At 33.0% G+C, this 4907-nt stretch overlaps 1 long non-coding RNA gene across 1 annotated transcript; it reads right to left on the reverse strand.

The window, feature by feature from the left end:
* Positions 1-1419: 1419 nt before the first annotated feature.
* LOC134732338 (uncharacterized) lies at positions 1420-4442 on the reverse strand. Its single transcript, XR_010115380.1, has 3 exons — positions 4338-4442; positions 4061-4169; positions 1420-2598 (listed from the first exon to the last, which is right to left on the reverse strand). It is a non-coding gene; the product is annotated as an uncharacterized lncRNA (long non-coding RNA).
* Positions 4443-4907: the final 465 nt, after the last annotated feature.

A 4907-nucleotide genomic window follows, 5' to 3' on the forward strand; every position in this document is an offset into this window, starting at 1 on the left:
CATATGTTTCTTGGCCCTTTGTATGTCTTATTTTGAGAAATGTCCGTTTCTTTTGGCCACTTTTTAATGGGGTTATTTGTTTTTTGATTGTTGAATTGCTTAAGCTCCTTATAGAGTCTGGATATTAGACCTTTGTTGAATATATAGTTTGAGAATATTTTCTCCTATCTTGTAAGTTGTCTGTTTACTCTGTTGATAGTTTCTTTTGCTGTGCCAAAGCTATTTAGTTTAATTAGGACTCACTTCTTTTTTTATTTCTATTTTATTTTAAGTTCCAGGGTACACGGGCAGGATGTGCAGGTTTGTTACATAGGTAAACATGTGCCATGGTGGTTTGCTGCACCTATCAATCCATCACCTAGGTATTATACCCAGCATACACTAGCTATTTTTCCTGATTCCTTAATTTTTCTTTTTGTTACAATTGCTCTTGAGGACTTGGTCACAAATTCTTTTGAAAGGGTGGTGTCCAGAATGGTGTTTCCTAGGTTTTCTTCTACAATTTTTATAGTTCATGGTCTTACATTTAAATCTTTACTCCCTCTTGAGTTTACTTTTATGTATGGTGAAGGGTAGGAGTTCAGTTTTATTCTTTGGCATTTGGCTAACCAGCTTGTCCAGCACCATTTTTTCAACAGGGAGTCCTTTTCCCATTGCTCAGTTTTGTCAAATTTGTCAAAGATGGCTATAGGTTTGTGGCTTTATTTCTAGGTTCTTTATTCTGTTTCATTGGCCTATGTATCTGTTTTTATATCAGTACCATGCTGTTTTGGTTATTGTAATCTTATAGTATACTTTGAAGTCAGGTAATGCTATGCCTCCAGCTATGTTCTTTTTGCTTGGTATTTTTGCTTTTTTGATTCCATACAAACTTTAGAATAGTTTTTTTTCCAATTCTGTGAAAAATGACATTGATAGTTTGATAGGAAATGCATTGAATTTGTAGATTGCTTTGGGTAGTATGACCATTTTAACAATACAGATTATTTCAGTCCATCAATCTGAAGTGTTTCTTCATTTGTTTTTGTCATCTCTGATTTTTCTTAGCAGTGTTTTGTAGTCCTTCTTGTACAGATCTTTCACCTTCTTGGTTGGACGTGTTCCTAGGATTTTATTTTATTTTATTTTAATTTAATTTTATTTTTGTGGCTATTGTGAGATTGTGTTCTTAAATTCAACCTGGATGTTTTCATGTATAAAAATGCTGCTGATTTTTATACATTGATTTTTGTATACTGAAACTTTACGAAAGTCATTTATGAGGACCAGGAAACTTGGCAGAGTCTTTAGGGTTTTCTAGGTAGACAATCATATTACTAGTGAAGACAGGTAGTTTGAATTTGTCTTTTTCTTATTCAGATGCTTTTTATTTCCTTCACTTACCTGATTGCTCTGGCTAACACTCCCAGTGTTATGTTGAATAGCAGTGGTGAGAGTCGACATCCTTGTTCTGTTTCAGTTCTCAAAGGGAATGCTCCCAGTTTTTGCCTGTTTAGTATGATGTTGGCTATGGGTTTTTCACAGACTGCCCTTACTGTTTTGAGGTATGTTCCTCGAGGGATTTTATTATGAAGGGATGTTGGATTTTATTGAAAGCTTTTTCTGCATCTATTGAGATGATCCTGTGGTTTTTGTTTTCAATTCTGTATATGTGGGGAATCACATTTATTGATTTACGTATATTGAGCAGACCCTGCATCACAGGAATCAAGCCCACTTGATCATGATGCATTAAATTTTTGATGTGCTGTTGAATTTGATTTGGTAGTGTTGTGTTGAGGATTTTTGTATCTATGTTCATTTGTAGTTTTCTTTTTTCCTTGTTTCTTTTCCAGATTTTGGTATCAAGGTAATGCTGGCTTCATATAATAAATTAGAGAGAGGTCCCTCCTCCTCAATATTTTGGCATAATTTCATTAGAATTGATATCAGTTCTTTTTAATCACGTGGTAGAATTTGGTTGTAAATCCTTCCTCTCTGGGGCTCTTTTTGGTTGGTAGGATTTTTAATACTGATTCAAGTTTGGAACTTGATATTGGTCTGTTCATTGTTTTGATTTGGTTTCATTGATTCTTTGTATGTGTTTTTAGGTCTTAATTGTGTTCACTTTTGATCTGATTTTAGTTATTTCTTTTCTTCTGCTAGCTTTCTGGTTAGTTTTTTTCTTATTTTTCTAGTTCCTCTAGGTGTGATGTTAGATTGTTAATTTGATATCTTTTTAAATTTAAGAGGTAGGCATTCAGCACTATAAACTTTCCTCTTAACACTCTTTTGTTGCATCCTAGAGATTTTGGTATGTTGTGTCTCTGTTTACATTTATTTCAAATAATTTTTTTACTTCTGCCTTAATTTTGTTGTTTACCCAAAAGTCATTCAGGAGCAAGTTGTTTAATTTCCACATATTGTATAGTTTTGAGACAGCATCTTGATATTGATTTCTATTTTTATTTCACTGTATTGTGAGACTATAACTGGTAAGATTTTGAGTTTCTTGGCTCCATAAGTCAAGTCTGGTTCCGTATAGCAGGCTGCTTATATTTGAAAGCATGTCATTCCAGTCAAAGCCTGGGTAAAAATACCAGTTTCTTCAATTGTGTCCTGTTGCAAAAGAAAACAGATTCTAATTGCACTTACGCAAATAACTATATTGCCATAAGTTAAGAATGCTCACAACTAGTTTTCAAATTTGGAGAAATCAGAGAGAAAGAGAAATATGCTTCAAATTTCATTTATAGGAGTATACTCAATTGTTAAAAGCTGTAAATAGCTTTAAAAAAAAGTTTTCTTGACTTTGAAAAACAAAACAAAGAATCAGTAACATTTTAAACAAAAGTCATAAAAGGAATAATTTAGTCTTCTATTAGTTCAGTCCATGAGGTTTACTGCTGTTCTGCCTGATATACATGAACATTTCAGCTTTCCATGAGAATTCTGAAAGTTTTTCCTCTATTTTAATGCACAATCTCCAAAGTTATAAAAGACCTGAATTCAAGAGCACCTGTCAAAGTCCTATAGCTGATTATAACCATCTTTTGAAGAGGCTCAAAACAAGACAACAGTTGTCTGTGGGTGACAAAATTCTCAGGACAGCCATAATTAAAGCCAAAATTCACTAGGAATCTTGGTTATTTCTGTGGTATACAGCAATTTTACACAATAATTATAATTACTACTAGCAACATATATAGAGACATATCACAATTACAGGAAACTTACATAATTTTGTAACACATACTAATAATATATTTATATGAACATAATCCAGAGAAAGTTAAACACCATTTTATATCAGACAGTGCTTCCTATATGATTTTAATATATTAAATAAGCTTAATATGTCTTTTTTGCACTTTAGGGGACCTAAATTTTACCTTTTTTTTAACTTAGAATTTGATCTTGGAAGACTTGTCAAATATCAAAGGTTTGAAACGCTGGATATCACAAAACAGAATTTCAGGTCACTATCAGTCATTCAGCCAGAATGATTACTCAAATATTTTTAAAATGCAAAAAATATCATACTCACTAAGAGAGGAGAGAATCAGCTTTCTAATAAAGACCCAATAAAGACAGCATGAGGTCAAATGAATCTGTCTTCTCTCTCTCCCCACCCTTTCTTTTATTGTAGTTTACTCAAAAGACAAAAATTTTTCATTATCTCTCAATACTACATAAAATTATTTTTCAAAAGAGAAATTCAAATTTCATGTTTGCATTAGTGCATCTTTAATGTTAAAATTTTATTAAAAACTAGTTTTTTCAATCTATCCAGTGTTAATTACTTTGACTGTAAGGTAATATTTTCAAAAACCTTTTAGAACCCTTTACAATTTTCCATTAATCAGCAGATCAATTTTCTAAGGAAACCCTGTTATTTCAACACATGGGTCCAGATTCTGGCTAGATGTGGGAAGGTGTGTTGGAAAGTGGGCTGGTGTGCACAGAAAAGGTGAGTGCTAAAGGGATATGGTAGGACAATGAAAGCAGCTGTTACAACTTCTTCCAGAGAAAACATTCTTTTAAAAATGAGAAATAAAGGCAATTATGTAAGGAATAATACCATGGTTGCTGAAGACTCATAGACCAGGATTGAAATCCAAACTCTGCCATATCCTGGGAGGTTAATCCTGATAAAATTATTCAATTTCTCTTAGGTTGGGCTTCCTTGTCTGCAAAATGAACATAGTATCCATCTCAAAATTTGTGAAGCTTAAATGAATTACCTAAGAAATGCTTAACACAGAATCTAGTATTCAATATATAGTAAATATTCATGTAATTAAAAGGCAGTTTGGTATTTAAAAATTATATTACCCTTAATGCTTACCAACACTTACCAGAGTTATTCTAAGAATGCAGGGAATCTCCTCCAGGTTATCCTTCTCTCACAACTGTTGAACTCGGATTTGAATCCTCTAGTTTCACGGCATGCACAGCCTTTTAAAAAGTCTGTTCACTCTGGTTGGGGGCAGCACTAATGGCTAGCTTATTCTTTTTTATGTTGGAACCTCCCTATAAGTTAAAATAGATAAATGCAGAGGTTCATAGATTCAGAGAGACTCAGCTACACCTCTAACATTTGTGGGACCTGTGTCAAGAGAACAGATGGCATATCACATACCCTTTGTCTAAAAGTTATAATCAAGCTAACATAACTAATACAAAAAAATCTTCTATTTTTCTGTTCTGGATAAATACTGAATCATCTTGCTTGTATGTGGTATCCAAAGTACTCAAATACATAGAAGCAGAAAGTAGAATGGTGGTTGCCAAGGAATTGGGGAAGCAGTATTGGGGGGATTTTCAAGGGTACACAGTTTCAATTATGCAAGATAAATAAGTTTTGGAGATCTAATGTACAATGTAGAGCATATGGTTAACAAAACTGTATCACACACTTAAATATT

Source organism: Symphalangus syndactylus, chromosome 14 (genome assembly GCF_028878055.3).
Source record: "Symphalangus syndactylus isolate Jambi chromosome 14, NHGRI_mSymSyn1-v2.1_pri, whole genome shotgun sequence".
NCBI classification, from domain to species: Eukaryota; Metazoa; Chordata; class Mammalia; order Primates; family Hylobatidae; genus Symphalangus; species Symphalangus syndactylus.